The sequence below is a fragment of the Vigna unguiculata genome, unplaced genomic scaffold, assembly GCF_004118075.2.
Source record: "Vigna unguiculata cultivar IT97K-499-35 unplaced genomic scaffold, ASM411807v1 contig_54, whole genome shotgun sequence".
NCBI lineage: Eukaryota > Viridiplantae > Streptophyta > Magnoliopsida > Fabales > Fabaceae > Vigna > Vigna unguiculata.
In genome coordinates this window covers 198,208-215,289 of record NW_021011257.1, presented here as the reverse complement: position 1 = coordinate 215,289, position 17,082 = coordinate 198,208, and the positions used below count along the sequence as shown (strand labels likewise).

The 17,082-nt window shown below is 35.2% G+C and overlaps 1 pseudogene; it reads right to left on the bottom strand.

Moving 5' to 3' along the window:
- Window positions 1–5,268: 5,268 nt before the first annotated feature.
- On the bottom strand, window positions 5,269–6,878 carry LOC114172395 (annotated as a pseudogene).
- Between the last annotated feature and the right edge of the window lie 10,204 nt (window positions 6,879–17,082).

The following is a 17,082-nucleotide window of genomic DNA, read 5'->3' as shown; positions in this document are numbered from 1 at the left end:
ATGGATAGTACAGAGATACACTGGGTATAGAGTCCAGAGAAAGGTCTGATAGACCTAGGAGAATCGAGGGTGGTGATATAGATACCCTGGATTGACGTATACAATTAGCCGGGTATTCGAAAATTCACAGGCCTCACACTCTATTCTCGACCGTCCTCTTGACTATACTTTAAGACCAGGAAGGTGGAATAACGTACACGTTGTATCCGTGAGAACGTTTAGCCTGCTGGCACTATCCATATTGGCGTAAGACCATTATGATCGGAAAAAAAATCTAATGGCAGTGTTTGGAACCCAAAGTATATAAAGAAAGAACATGAGATGAATATACTTATGAGTTAAAACTCGGAATTATACAAATATGATTATTAAAAGATTGATAATGAGGATTTTGATATCCTAAATTTAAAACATACGGAAATGATATTTTATTGATTAATTTGATTTTGATATTTTTGGCATGGTTATTATGACATTATGGAGATTTAAACTTTTGTGAAAATGTTTCATTCAATTGAAAGTTTATTCAAATGACCATACTTTGAAACGTTATGATGAAGTTTTGGAGTTAAGGGAAAGACTCACCCTTACTTTCTTTATTTTTCAGAGGAAGAAATTGGAGACCTAGAATGTAACAATGAGATTGTCTAGTTAACTTTCTTGTAACTTTGGATTATGTTAAAGCTACAACTGATATGGTGTAACTTGTTGTGACGTATTTAAAACTAAAAGTACCTTTAGTTGGTTGTAAAAGTATAAACAAACTTCTGTTACAAACAGTTATATGTATGTTAACATTTTATTCGCATAATATCATGTATGTTTAAACAGATGAAACATTCGAGTGATGTATTATTATATTTTTTTGTTTGGTATTTGTTAAATGAATACAAATAAATTTTTCTTACATAAGTAAATGATACATTAGACAAGTAAAGAACATCTAGTAGCACCAAATTTTAGTTGGGGTGTTACATTAGTGGTATCAGAGCAGTTCATTCCAAGAGGACTGGGTAGGGACTAAGTTTGCTTGTGATCTGTGTTTCTAGATTCTTTAGGAAATAAGAATGTAGAATATTGTTGTAAAAACCTACTTGTTAAGAACTATATGATTTATTTATTAAAAATATGTTTTCTTATAAAATGGTAAGTAAGTATGGTATTAGGTTGGTCTGAAGAACGCAAAGTTACATAAGCAACATATATGCCGACCGGGGAGACAGAGGATTGGTGAAGGTGTTATCCAAACAAAATTACCACATGGACAAGAATAATACCGTGAATATATTGTACAAGTATGAAGATAATTTTAAGTTAAGGTAAGGAGTTTCATGTTTTTGTTACAAATAGAGGTTGATAATGAGAGCTAGATAAATGGTTATGTTAATAAGTAGAATTTGGAAATGGCTTTCAAAGAAAAAGTCAAGGTTACATCCCAAGATAGAAGTACAGTTCTCTTTGGATTTGGTGTTTGGAAGGGAATTAGAATTAGTGACACTTATGGAGTAGTTTTAGTTGAGAAGTAAAGTTAAAGTTGGTGGTTTAACATAAGGAACATGATCAAGGATTAAGTTGGTTCATTTTATATTTTTGAATATGGTGATAAGATTCCCACTAGATATTAAGATAACAAGTTATCTAAATTTGAAGGTGCACTTCAAAGGCTAAATAGAATGAGAGTGATGGATTGGTTCAAGAAAACAAACAAAATGGACAATGTAGCTTCAAATCGAAGTAAAAAAAAAGAAAAAAAAAAGAAAGAAACAAGCTATAAAAATGTAAAGTGGGATGATGGAAATGGAAGGTAGCACATCACTCATAGGTGAGGACCAAAAGGCCAACTCTTCCTAGAGATGAGTGATCGATGTCGCCACTTGCTATGCAAGATAAGGCCAAGGTGAAGCCTTTACTCATTAGAGAAGAGCTCAATTTTTGTGGTTGAAAAACAAGTGTATAAACTCAAAATTATCAAACCTTTTAAAAGCTAAAGAGCACCCTTGTATAGAGAGTTTAAGGGCCTCTAGGAAATAAGCACAAAGTTCAAAGGGCTAACTAAAAAAAAAAATATCCTACATTCTAGAACCTCTCCTAAGAGTAGCACAAACGTGCATTGTGGTGGGAAATCCTAAAGGAATTCGGCCAAGCTAAAATGATACAAGGAATGTCTCTACAAAAGGCCCAAAAGGTGCTAAAGACAAAAAAAAAGGGAGACCAAAGGTACAATATGCTTTGCTTTATACTTTTTTACTTTATGTTTTCCTCTCTCCTCCACCTAGGCTCTACATTCATTTTCATTCCACCACTACAATTGCGTCACATATCCATGCTTCCTTCGCCTAATTAAACATACAAAACATATAAACATGGATTAGCATGTTAGTTAAGTCATGTCAACTCAAGTCAAATCTAGTCAAACGTCAATAAGTCAATTAAGGTTAAGTCAACTAAGTCAACTTATGGAAACTCAAAAAAAAAAAATAATGAAAAACAATGAAAGGGTTGAAGTATTGGTGAACTTCCTTTCTAAGCGTGCTTAGTCTTCTTAAGCATCATCCTAGGTTGGGCTCAATCCTTTATCGGAACAAATTTATGTTAGGTATGTCAAATGAGAAACAACGATGTATTGGTAAAGAAGAAAGATATGAACTTAGCTTGTTTGTAAAGTGTTGAGACTTAAACAAGATTGTTGAGGAATGATAGTTTGATGGGTAAGTTGCATGAGGTCGTTATAAGTATGTAGTGATATTGTTTTAAGAGATGAACGTTGTAGGCCATATTCATAAGTGTATTGTAGTTTATAAATGACATGTTTATATTATATCTTATGCTCAGGAGTGCATGAGCATTACTTAAGATTAGTAATAGAATTCTTGAGGAAAAATAGTAGAAATTACGAGTCTAGTTTGGAAGAAGAAGAAGTGGATACAAGAGTCAGTGGACCAACAAAAATTGACATGAAATATTAAGGTTATGTCAACAAAGCCATATCAGAGACTTGATCTTTTTCTAGTTGAGAGAGAAACACAAATCATAATGGCAACAATAATATTAATTCACTACAAAAATAATTGTTTTTAGCGGGGGTTATATTTGGCGTTTCTGGGGTTTTAACCCCCACTAATGGTTTTACCAGGGGTTTAAGATTCCCCTGGAAGTGCAAGCGTGGCTAACGGATTACCGGGGTTTTTAGCAACCCCTGGAAGTAGCGCAACTTACCGGGGGTTTCGAAAACCCCCATTAATACCTGGGGTTTCGAAAACCCCCATTAATGCATGGGGTTCTGGAAACCCCCAATAATGCATGGGTTCTGAAAACCCCCATTAATGCCTGGGTTCTGAAAACCCCCACTAATGCTTGGGGTTCTGAAAACCCCCAGTAATGCATGGGGTTCCAAAAACCCCCAGTAATGCATGGATTTACAAAAACTCCAACAATGCTTGAGGTTCTGAAAACCCCCGTTAATTCCTCGAAAACCCTGTTAATACCAAAAAGTTAGTGCCCATATTATTATGACATTGCTATAATGCTAAAGTTGTACTTTCCTGAGAATTGATTTATTTAATTAATTATTTGAGTACAAAAAGAACGTTATTCTATAAAAATTTCCTATTTATTACTTAACATTTTGGTATCAATCAATACAAATAAGCAAAACCTTCAATGCCACTTCAAAATAAGCAATCAATACAAATATTCATTCAAATGGTATCAATACAATATTCATTCAAATAGTACCAATAGTGGGACTACCAGTCATAATGCTCTTAACATAATAAGTGTTGGAGAGGTAGCATTTGAATGACAGTGACATAATAAGCAATGCACTATCTACCTACAATAAACCAAAATTAACCAAAAGTTTCCTAAAAGCATATTTGTTGACAAATTTCAAAAGTAAACAAAATATATCATCTAATGCGGTGTTGGATGTTGATAATTTGTTTCTTTGTTAGGAACACTTCCTTGTTAATGCCCGGGATTCCCTGTTAATTCCTTCTTTTCACTCTGGTATGTATATTCATTTTCACTCTATTCCTTCTTTTTCAAATCTTACTTACCATGCAAAACAAATATTTCAATGCATTTTTTTATCATATAAATTCATTTACACTTTATTTGCTACAACAATTATATATATATATATATATATAATATATTATATATATATAATTAATAGGGTAAGTTCTTAATTATATATATATATAATAACGTATGATAAAAACATTGCAGGGCTGCATTGAAACATGTTTCTTAATTAATATCAAAATTTGAAGTAGTTTATGTTGTATTTTTCCATCACCCACTTGAAGTATATATAATTAATATCAACCCATACACCAAATACATTCCCAACACTAACTCTAAACTAATAAAATCCCTTTACTCACTCCCTGTTATCTTCTTAAATTAATCCCTATTCATCTCGGTTTCCGCTCCAATAGATTCCTAACAAACAAAATCCTCTCTCCAATCTCTAATCATGCCTCTCTTTACCATTTTTTCATTTCAATTCAAACCAAAAAAATACTTTAATAGGGTAAGTTCAATTTCAAACCAAAACAATACTTTAATAGGTAAGTCAATATATTGAAGGAATTTGCAGTGATCGGAAGCACTATAATACATAAAGTAACTATTTAATTCTCGTGGCTACCAATGGCATGTGTTAAACTTACATTACATCTCATTTTGCAAGCTATGACATGTTGCGATTAGTTTAATATATTGGAGACGCACCACGAACAACCCAGGTGCTATATCCAATGGAAGTTAGCCAAATCCAATGGAAAGTCTTCATTGGAGACTGCACCACAAACAACCCAGTGCTACATAATCAATTCATTCAATTGAAACCATCGCCATGGGAATGCCGAATGCATATAAAAAATAAATAAATAAATTCAACTCAACTAAATCCCTAACATCTCTACTCAATTACCTCATCATGCTGGATCTCTCTGTCTCCAATCCAAGAATAATAAGAAAATAGCATTTAAGTCCCATGTCAGAAAGAATCACAAGCCAATTATTTCCCATTCCCCATTCACAACCTGGTTGTCTCACCATCATCCTTAGATTCACTACAATCTTGTTTGTCTTATCTCACCAAAGGACTACAAGAATCTTTCGCATCCAGACAACACAGATAGATCTACAAAACTGTTCATTTGACTAGTACAATCACACACAACCCACAAACACAGACAATTTTTTTAAAGCTAACACCTCTTTTTTTTTTTGTGTGATATATTATATATATCAGATTCTTCAATGGCTCTTAAAGGTGCACATGAACCAGAAAAAAAGAGGAGCAGCAGTAACAACTTCAGTATCCCTCCCAAAAGAGTATACACAATAATCATATTGCCTGAAGCATCTTTTGTTGTGTCTTCAATGTTCACATTAACATTTCCAATTAGCTCACTTTCTTCAAAGATATTGCCTGAAACCACCATATGTTTCTTTCGTTATTCAGTTAATAAAAAAATGAACATTTTAAGTAAAAGCAACATAACTTACATTAAGAACCTAACACTCTGATGATATGAACAATTCATAGCTTACATAACAAAAGGAGTTCTCCCTCAGATGTATTGATTGATATTTATGATCATGATGGCATCATTTCAAAATGAAAATAGAAACTAATAGTGTAGGACAAATGAACTCACTTTACCTCACTTAACTTTGCGGAAAGCTCATCAAGCAATTCAATGCGTCTTTTAGACTTGTCCAAAGCCTGCAACACCTTCTACCTCTGAAAAAGCATTCCCTTGCATAATTTTCCTCCCCTTTTGAATGCTTATAACGGCCTATTTTGGAAGCTTCTCCGCAACTTCTGACAACCGCAGAAGCCTCAATCTAGCATTAGTTGCTGTTAACCACCACATTAGTTTTGTATTAGAAAAATACTAATCACTAATTCAATTTCCCTTTCATCCAATTTCCTCTTTTTTTTTGTTTCTCTTCCTTTTCATCACTATCTATTACTTTTTCTTCCTATTCTCTCTTTTTCCCATCCCAAATACACCCTATTTTGGGGTGCGCTTTTATAATCCACTCATTAAATTAGAATAAATCAAATGTCATCCTCAAATTATTGGCTCTCACCTAAATAGTTCCTAAGTAATAAATTGTTTAAGCAGACCGTGAAGTATTGAATATCCATCATTTCATCGCCTAAGTGATGTATTTCAGTACAGTTCAGAAATCAATTTGGAGAAATTTTCGACACTGAAGGACTACATAACATTGTCTTGATAACCTCTTGAGCTACTCAGATAATTTTTCTTACAAGAGTAATACTTCAAGGTCCAATTGATGCATGAACCCTTTGGACAGTTGTTCATTTATATTCCTCAAGTAAGAATTGGAAGTGAAAACTAAAACTGTAATCATACTCATGGACCTGACTATAAAGGTGTTTTTCAGAAAACATTAATTCAAATAGAGAAAGAAATCAGAACGAAAGAAGGTAGCAATGTGAAATGGGTAGGTTACCCTTGGCTCTGGTGGCGTCAGCCTCAGCGTGAAGATGATCAATTTGAGAACACAATTGCTCTGTGTTGATGACAATTGTAGAAGCAGAAGAAGAAGATGAAGAAGCGCAACACGTGGGCCTCAATGAAGGAACAACCATGGCCATAGTCGTCACTCTAACACAGTTCATTATCATCGCTTTCTCCTCTTCCAATCTGCGACCTTACACTAACAAACAATTTCTCATAACATAGCAGTAACAACTTCAAAATCACTAACCTAAGCTAATTTTACTTCTATCTACTTGAGAAAGCATGAAATCTAAAATATGACCTTGTGAACCTAAAATTAAAATTGAAATGCAAACATTCACTATGTGCCTAGAATAAAAAACAGAACAGATTCAAGGTAAAATTGATAAAAATATAAAATTCTAAAAATAGCGTAAAAGAATTAGGAAAAGGAGATGGAACCAGGTGCATATGTGCTTGTCCATAGTACTTTCTTGTTGCAGCAATAGTTCTTCATCTTGTGTTAGGAAGTGAATAATTAAAATGGACTAGGATCATTGAATCACTTACAACAGCTGCAACTATCTCAAACTTGCACCTGTTCATGCACCACAACAAAGCACACAAGCAAAATGATACCAAAATAACACTGGAACAACGGTAAAAGTAGTAACAGAGCTAAGACTAATCTTAAAAAAATATCAAAGAAAAGGAGGAAAAGAAATGAAACTAAAAATAGAAAATAGGGAGAAGAGGGGAACATTATCGATGACACTAGTGACATTTCCGGCTTTAATCGACGACATCACCATGACGAGTGGCAATCAGCAAACTCAACTGACTACACCTATGGCAGTGGCTGGTAGAAGGCTCGTGGCAGTGCAATTCGCAAAGATAGGAGGAGTCACTTGAAGGAGAAGGGGAAAGAAGGAGATACCACCATCAGCGCCTCTAGTCATGGCAACGCGACGTGATGATGGTTGTTCAACCTCCAGTGGCGACAACGCTCTCCGGCAAATACGACGACTGCGGTGGCAATGCTCGTCGGAGAAGGAGGAGTTGTGGCTCTATTGGACGTAGCAAAGGTTTCCTATTTTAGGGATTTGGAAGAAGGGGATCGACGAACTTGCGTGTCGGGGACGAAGATGAACATGGAAGGGCGTTGTGGCACCGATGTCGGAGATGCGTTTCATCGATAACAGTGGGTGGCAACAAAGCTTCTCTTGTCTTCCATAGTCAAGATCTAGACTTCACATCACAAAAAACATCATAGCACAGAATGTCAGAGAGAAAATGAAAATGAGCTGAGTCACAGAGAACGAGAGAATGAAAATGACCTAAGTGGGAAATCGAAGACAATAGGTAAAAAAGTTTAAATCAATGAATTTTACCGGGGTTTTTAAGAAAACCCATGACGCTTTTCGAGGGTTTCTTAAAAAACCTTGACACTTTTCGGAGGTTGTTAGAACTCCATTATCTTTATGTTTACTTGAGTTATTTAAAACCTCCGGTAATAAACCTCCGTTAAAATTAAATATTTTGGTAGTGATTAGGTCATAAAAGCTTTTCGATACAGAGGACCACATTTTAAGAAGGATAACAATCAAACTTTTCTCTCTTACAGTTATTATGGAAAGACATGTCATCTTGCTAGAATTGTTGGTTTGTACAACAAAATACTGACAATACGAAAAGAACAATAAATATACACCACAAAACAATAATGGCACTAAGCAAAGAATTTGGGAAAACTTTTTGTCATGAGTGGAGCTGAAGTAGCAATCATAGGATAATCTCATTCGAGTAAGTGCATCATAGTTAATATAGTTGACATCCATTCATTCATATCTTTAGTCGTTGTGAAAAATAAAATTCTTGACTTGGCTATCCATCCATGCCTTATATGATAGTATCTGCTCCTACTAATAAATTGGTTACTACTTCTAATTGATGTTTGGGAACTTTGATTAGAGATTTTTGGTTAGAGTAGTTAGTCGTGCACAATTATTCTATTCTAGATTTCTCTTTCAAGGTTTTTCAATTTTTAAGAACACTATTACTTTGATGTGTTGGAGGTGGTTAGACACTCATTTGTGTTTACTTTGAAAGAAGAAAATTATATATTGGAAATATGTGATTTGTAATAAGTGCATTTGAGTTTGTTGGATTGGTGGAAAATTAGTTTAAGAGGTTTAAAGACTTTTAGAGATTTTTGTGATGGAAGATTTAATATTTTAGTTGAAATATGTATGGGGTATAAACTTATGATTTTTGATTAGTGAGTAAATAGGTCAAATGAATTTTGTTTTGACATGAGGACATCGTGAATGTTATTGGACCATTTTTGGAGCGTTAAGTGCTCATTGCAAGAGATTATTCTAAATCAAATTTGTTCAGTTATGGATAGGGAGTGTTTAAGAATTTTTTTAGAAGAAAATAATGAATATTATGTAGTATGAATATAGGATGATATATGAAATCATGATAATCGGTGTAAGATTAGATTTTTTTTAAAGATTGTAAAGATTAATGTGCTTAAGTTTGAAGGACAATCAATTAGTTTTGTTTAGATGTATTGAAATTGACTCTTTGAAGTTAGATGAAAGAAAATTAGTTAATTAAACCAGAGTTGAATCAATTGAGAAAATTAGTGATTAGTTGTAAGAATTGAATGGAATGGATTTCGAGTTTAATTATATGATATTTAGTTATTCTTAGAATTTAGAAGTCCTAGAGCACATTTTTAAGGTGATGAAAAACACTAAATGAAAGAGGGTAAAGAGAAGTATCTCCATCTATTTGAAACTAAATAAATTTCGGGGACGAAATTTCTAAAAGGGTGGGAGAATTGTAACACCCTCTATTTTATATTAATATATTTAATTTTCTTGTTTAAATATATAGTATGAAGTAATTTTATGATTTCATAAGTAATTGACAAAGGGCTTTATACAATGTAAAAGATGTTATCTTTTGGGTGTTAACTACTACTTTTTGAGTCATGTAAGTAAAATTGTGATTAAGGCTTCATTACCCATTGGATTAGGCTGAAATTTTTATAAAGCATTCTTAAAATATAGTTCTTCAATATGAACGGTGAGATTTTGAATTGGAGGTGTATGCAAGGAGCAGTTAGTTCCGCACTTTAGTGTAAAAGTAAGGTCTCCAGCTGCTGTCCAGTTCTGAGTTACCTTAGTAAATATTTTATTCCCGCTTCTTTAGCCGTTGGATCAAGATGAAATTTTTATACAAAGTTATTAAGACATAGCACTAAATGTTGACCGTTTGGATTTGTATTTAGAGATCTGTGGTGATAGAAATAATTCTTGCAGTTTGAACTAGCGTCAGTTACGTCCTGTTTTGGGTTATTTAGTAAAAATTTGATTCCAGTTTTATTAACCGTTGGATGGAGTTCCAATTTGTTCGACCTGTTCTACAGACATAGGTCTTTAGTTTCACCGTTTGGATTTACAAATAGAGCTGTGTATTAAGAGATATGAATTTTACACTTTGGAGTGAAAACAAGTCTTCTAGAAAGTCAACAAGTCTTCTTGCAACTACCATGAAGTCTCCTACAATGAGAATTTCGACCAGCTTCTCTATATGGTCAAGATAAACTTATCCTCACTAAGGAATCTCATAAATTTACCATCAATACATCCTTATCCCTTTGTCCAAGATTTTTCCTATAAATAGGACTTCACTTTACACATCTTCTTCACAAAATCCAAAACAATAGAGAAGGAAAGGTATAAACTCTTGGGAGAAAATTGAAGTAGGAGAGGAAAATCCAGAATCTTGAGGTCTTCATTTTCATCTTAGAGTATATTTAGCATCTTCAAGGTATGGGGGGTCTATCTCAAATCTCTAAGTCTTTATCTTAGCAAGTTTTCTTTAAGTATACAATCTATCTTCTTGATTCTGAAATTTTATACATTATCTTGAAATTTTGAGTTGAAAATGGATTCCTTGGGTATGAAAACCTAGGGTTAAGTTCAAGAATCATCTTATTTGGAGTTTTACACAAAAGTTACAATTAAAACAAGTTTGCTATTTTACTTATAAATTTTATACGGAAATTATGTTTTAATTATGATTACTGTTTTGATTAATTTTCTGTAAAGTTATTGTGAAAGAATGATTTATGCTTGGTTGTTTATTTTAATTCTTTTTAACTTGGTTGTTTTTACTATTTTGAAAATTGTGACAAATTAAAAACGCAGTTGTTATGCTGCCAAAATTTGTGAAAGTCTCAAGAATTATAAAGATAATGCGAAAGGATGATTGTAAATTAAAGTACATAAATAAAGAATAAAAGGACTGTATGGATAGTACAGAGATACACTGGGTATAGAGTCCAGAGAAAGGTCTGATAGACCTAGGAGAATCGAGGGTGGTGATATAGATACCTACCCTGGATTGACGTATACAATTAGCCGGGTATTCGAAAATTCACAGGCCTACACTCTATTCTCGACCGTCCTCTTGACTATACTTTAAGACCAGGAAGGTGGAATAACGTACACGTTGTATCCGTGAGAACGTTTAGCCTGCTGGCACTATCCATATTGGCGTAAGACCATTATGATTCGGAAAAAAAATCTAATGGCAGTGTTGGAAACCAAAGTATATAAAGAAAGAACATGAGATGAATATACTGATGAGTTAAAACTCGGAATTATACAAATATGATTATTAAAAGATTGATAATGAGGATTTTGATATCCTAAATTTAAACATACGGAAATGATTATTTTATTGATTAATTTGATTTTGATATTTTTGGCATGGTTAGTTATGACATTATGGAGATTTAAACTTTTGTGAAAATGTTTCATTCAATTGAAAGTTTATTCAAATGACCATACTTTGAAACGTTATGATGAAGTTTTGGAGTTAAGGGAAAGACTCACCCTTACTTTCTTTATTTTTCAGAGGAAGAAATTGGAGACCTAGAATGTAACAATGAGATTGTCTAGTTTAACTTTTCTTGTAACTTTGGATTATGTTAAAGCTACAACTGATATGGTGTAACTTGTTTGTGACGTATTTAAAACTAAAAGTACCTTTAGTTGGTTGTAAAAGTATAAACAAACTTCTGTTACAAACAGTTATATGTATGTTAACATTTTATTCGCATAAATATCATGTATGTTTAACAGATGAAACATTCGAGTGATGTATTATTATATTTTTTTGTTTGGTATTTGTTAAATGAATACAAATAAATTTTTCTTACATAAGTAAATGATACATTAGACAAGTAAAGAACATCTAGTAGCACCAAATTTTAGTTGGGGTGTTACATTAGTGGTATCAGAGCAGTTCATTCCAAGAGGACTGGGTAGGGACTAAGTTTGCTTGTGATCTGTGTTTCTAGATTCTTTAGGAAATAAGAATGTAGAATATTGTTGTAAAAACCTACTTGTTAAGAACTATATGATTTATTTATTAAAAATATGTTTTCTTATAAAATGGTAAGTAAGTATGGTATTAGGTTGGTCTGAAGAACGCAAAGTTACATAAGCAACATATATGCCGACCGGGGAGACAGAGGATTGGTGAAGGTGTTATCCTGCTAAAATTGATATTATTTCACAATTGCCTTACCCTCTTCTATGAAAGAGGTTCGATCTTTTCTTGGACATGCAGGATTTTACAGGAGGTTTATCAAGGACTTCAGCAAGATAGCCAACCCTCTCTCCAACTTGTTGCAAAAGGATGTAGTATTTGACTTTGGAGAGAGGTGCAAAGATGCGTTTGATACATTGAAAAAGGCGCTTACCACCACTCCTATCATCCAACCACCTGATTGGATATTACCATTCGAGTTGATGTGTGATGCATCAAACTTTGCAGTAGGAGCGTTGCTTGCACAAAAAGATGGGAAGCTATCACATGTGATATATTATGCTTCTAGAACATTAGACACAGCGCAGGCTAACTACACCACGATTGAGAAGGAATTATTGGCTGTTGTGTTTGCCTTGGACAAATTCAGACCGTATATACTTGGTTCCAAGGTAATTGTTTATACTGATCATGCAACATTAAAATTCCTTCTGAAGAAAGCAGATTCGAAACCAAGGTTGATCAGATGGATGCTACTGCTCCAAGAGTTTGACATTGAGATTCTAGACAGAAGTGGAGCACATAACTTGGTAGCTGATCATCTTAGCAGGATTGAGAATGGAGAAGATAACATTCCTATTAAGGATGACTTTCCTGATGAAGTCCTCCTAGCATTGTCTGCTGTTGAAGGTATGTTTCCTGAACCTTGGTTTGCTGACATTGTTAACTATTTGGTTGTTTCTGCTATTCCTCCTTCCTTCTCCAAATATGAAAGAATCAAGCTAAAAAGTGAGGCAAAGTACTATATCTGGGAAGATCCAATCTTATGGCGCATTGGTAGTGACCAAGTCATAAGGAGGTGTGTTCCAGATATCTAGATACCTCATGTGCTTGAGTTCTGTCATTCGTCTCCTTTTGGTGGACATTATGGAACACAACGAACAGGTAGGAAGGTGTTGGATTGTGGATTATATTGGCCTACCATTTTTAAAGATGCACAGAGGGTATATGAAAATTGTGAGCAGTGCCAAAGGGCAGCCAGATCCATTACAAGAAGGGATGAAATGCCTCAACAACCCATGCTGTATTGTGAGGTATTTGATATTTGGGGTATTGATTTTATGGGTCCTTTTCCTCCTTCTTTTGGGTTTTCTTATATTTTGCTTGCTGTAGACTATGTCTCCAAATGGGTGGAAGCCATAGCTACAAGGACTAATGATTCTCGAGTTGTTATGAGTTTTGTCAGGTCTAACATTTTCTGCAGATTTGGATACCACGGGCCATCATCAGTGACCAGGGGACTCATTTCTGTAATAGGCTACTTAAGAAATGTTGAAGAAGTATGGGGTGACACATCGCATTGCTACACCATATCACCCCAAACTAATGGGCAAGCAGAGATCTCTAACAGGGAGATTAAAAAGATATTAGAGAAAGTAGTGAAGCCTAGTCGAAAGGATTGGGCCACAAGATTGGATGATGCACTTTGGGCACACATGACAGCCTACAAAACACCTATAGGTATGTCACCTTTCAGGGTGGTTTTTGGAAAGGCTTGTCATCTACCTGTGGAGATTGAACATTGGGCCTATTGGGCCGTGAAAGCATGCAACTTGGATTTGGAAGAAGCAGGAAATGAGCGAAAACTTCAGTTGCAAGAACTAGAGGAGATTAGGCTTGCAGCCTATGAAAATTCAAGATCTATAAAGAGAAAACCAAGAAGTTCCATGACCAAAGCTTGTGGCTAGAAAGGATTTCAAGGTAGGCCAGAAGGTGTTACTATACAAATCCAAGCTTGGTCACATGAGTGGTAAGTTGCGTTCTACTTGGGAAGGACCATACATTGTTACAGAAGTCTTCCCTTATGGAGCAGTGGAGATCAAGGAAGAATCATCAGCAAGAACTTTTAAAGTTAATGGGCATCGTCTTCGGATATCAATGAAAATTAAGATATGTTGAACAAGACGATGGATGGGATGAACTTGACTTCTCCCTCATACCTTCCACCTTGAGGAGGTAAGTACACTTCATACTTTTTCTTTGCATTTTATGCATATTGAATACATTGAGGACAATGCATGGATAAAGTGTGGGGGTGTGGGGAGATTTCCCCTTTTCTGTTTTTGTTTTCTATTTGTTTTGTTTTTCCTTTCTATTTTTTTTTAAAAAAAAAGTTTTGTTTTCAATAAAACATATTGACATTGGATTTTTGGATTTGATTTACTAATTGGAACGGTCATAATTCTGGGAAAATAAGAGTCATGTGCTATGAATGGATTGTTTCTGTGATTTACTTGATTAAGTTGATTTGAGAGTTTCTGGAATAAATCTTTTGTTAAAGAGTTTTTGACCTTGTGAGTTTTGAGCTTTATTGTAAGGATGAACTACCGTGTGTCATGCCTATTTTTCTTGTGTGATTTGCTCATGTCTTGTCGGTACTCAAATGTTTAGCTTGATTCTGTTGTTTTGCATCTTAGGTGAACATGCATGATTTGATATGACTGAGGCATTTCTTGTTTTTAGCTACTTGGCCAAATAAGCTAACCATGACATTGATCCATTGGTAGCCCCTTGAGCTTAACCTCTTTTTCTTGTTTTGAGCATACTGTTAAACCTTAAAAAGAAAAAGACCATGTTTTTCCTTACCTTAGGGAGAAAGAAGGAGCTAGTGGATTATGTTGAGATTGGTTGAGGAATAAAGTGTGGGGGTGAGTATTTCCCCCACAAAGTTATAAAAATGGCAAAAAGGAAAATAATTGTTGATGACAGAGTGTTGAAATGAAAAGTGATTGTTGTCTGAAAAAGAGCAACAAGGATAAAAGAAAAAAAGAGAAGTAAGGATTGTTTTTGAAATTATGCTCCATAACTCTTACTTCCCTACTATTTCAAAAACACACAAATCCTAAAGTTTTTCCTACCTTTGCCTTGGCCTCATTATAACCTGTGAAAAGTCCTCATGACTTTTGAATGCATGTTTTCTGAAAGCTGTGAATATTAGAGTCTTGCTAAGCATTGAGAGTATTTACTTGCATGGGTATTTTGAGTGAAAACACAAGCCAAAACACTTGAGCGAATCTTGGTGAGAAAATACACATTTGACTTGAGTGTTTCTCTTTCATATTTGATTATCTTGTAAACTCAAAAGATTAACTCATGTGTGAAAAACAGAATTTTATCCATTTGTATGTGCATGACAACATGATTTCTAGAAGTTTGATCTGTTTCCATTGGTATTAATTTCTTGGGTTAAGTATGTTTTTAGTCCCCGAACTTTGATTCAAAATTGGAATTTGTCCCTGTCTGAAACTTCGATACATTTTGGTCCCTAAACTTTAGAAATGAATGAATATAGTCCTTTTAACCCAATTATGTTAACTTTTTTTGACATGTCGAACACTTTTCATATTAGTATTGGAGTTTTTTACATTGTTTGATACATTCTTAGTTCAATATCTACTGATAAATATGTTTCACACTTTAAAAAATTAACGTAATTGAGTTAAAAGGACTATATTCATTCATTTTTAAAGTTTAGGGACCAAAATATATTGAAGTTTTGGACAGGGACGAATTCCAATTTTGAATCAAAGTTTAGGGACTAAAAACATACTTAACCTTAATTTCTTTAATCCACTGAAAATATGGAATAAAAGACCTCAGAAAAAAGTTTTGAAATTGTTCAATTTTGCCCAGGAGTGCAAAAGGATAAGTGTGGGTGTGTGATGAGTTCAAATTTTTGCCCTCATTTAATATTTAAATTTGGGGATTTAATTGAATTTTCTGTGCTAAAATATTGATTTAATTAGGATTTTTGATTATTGGATTTTTTGAGTAAGTTTGGTAAAAGTGGCGTAAAAATTGATTTTAGTTGCATAAAATATTATTGGATATTCTAACGTTTGTTAATGCAGCTGGAATTTATTTTTGGTCATTAATAGCGTGGATTTAAAATATTTAAAGTTACAAAATAAGTCCAAAATCAGGAAATTCTGGAAAAGAATAAATCAGGAGCTAAATGCACCCCCAGATTTTATTTGCACACTCCTGCAAAGTGGACCACCAAAAACCCTGTTCTGCACCCCCAGTTTTCACTAAGTTGCACCCCTCCTACCACTTAAACTCCACTCAACCAGATCATGCCATGTGGCAATCCTCACCTTTTAAAATTAGCCAACCATAAGCTGTCACGCGTCATAATCCTCCACTCACCAAATTGACCACTCAGATCTTGCCACGTCATCATCTCCTCCATCTCACACATGAAACCCTAACCCTAATTTTCCTTCCACCACCATTGCAGCCGCCGCCGCCATCTCCTCGCCGGCCACCACTGCAACTCGCCGGAAACAGCAGCGTCCATTCTCGCAACCTTCACGCCGCCATCTCCGTCATCCACCATGGAAGCTTGTTTTCCCACCAACCATCTTCAACCTCCATCTCCACCGCACCATTCAAGTTCTCTACACCTCGCGCACTCTATGGCAGCACCACCATCTTCTTCCATCGTCAACCATCAGCGAGCTTCTTCTTCCTCGCGCACCACAGATCACGCAGCAGCCATGGAGCAAGTTCTCTTCTCACGCAGCAGCCATGGCTACACCAGTTTTGAATCCACCATTGATGCAGAACCATCGTTTGTTGTCCTTACCACGTTCGCACCGCAACAACAGCCATGGAAACTGCCACACCATCCATCGCGATCATCTTCTCCGCGAGCACCTGCAACCATCATTCGCGTACCAGCAGCGTCCACAAACCTCCGCCACCTTCGCTTGAACCACCGCGTACCAGCAGCCACGAATCTGCACCTTCACGCCGGTGAGCGCATCTCCATCGCAGCTTCACCATCTCTGCAGCGTTCCAGCCATGGCAGCCGCATCCAACCTCTGCAGCGCGCCTCCGCAACACCACCACAGTTTCGTCTTCTCCGTTCACGCACCTGTCCTCGCCGGAAGAGAAGCCACCACGTCGGAGCAGCCGCGCCGTCACGAGGGAGGGAGAAGAGTGTGAAAGTGAAACC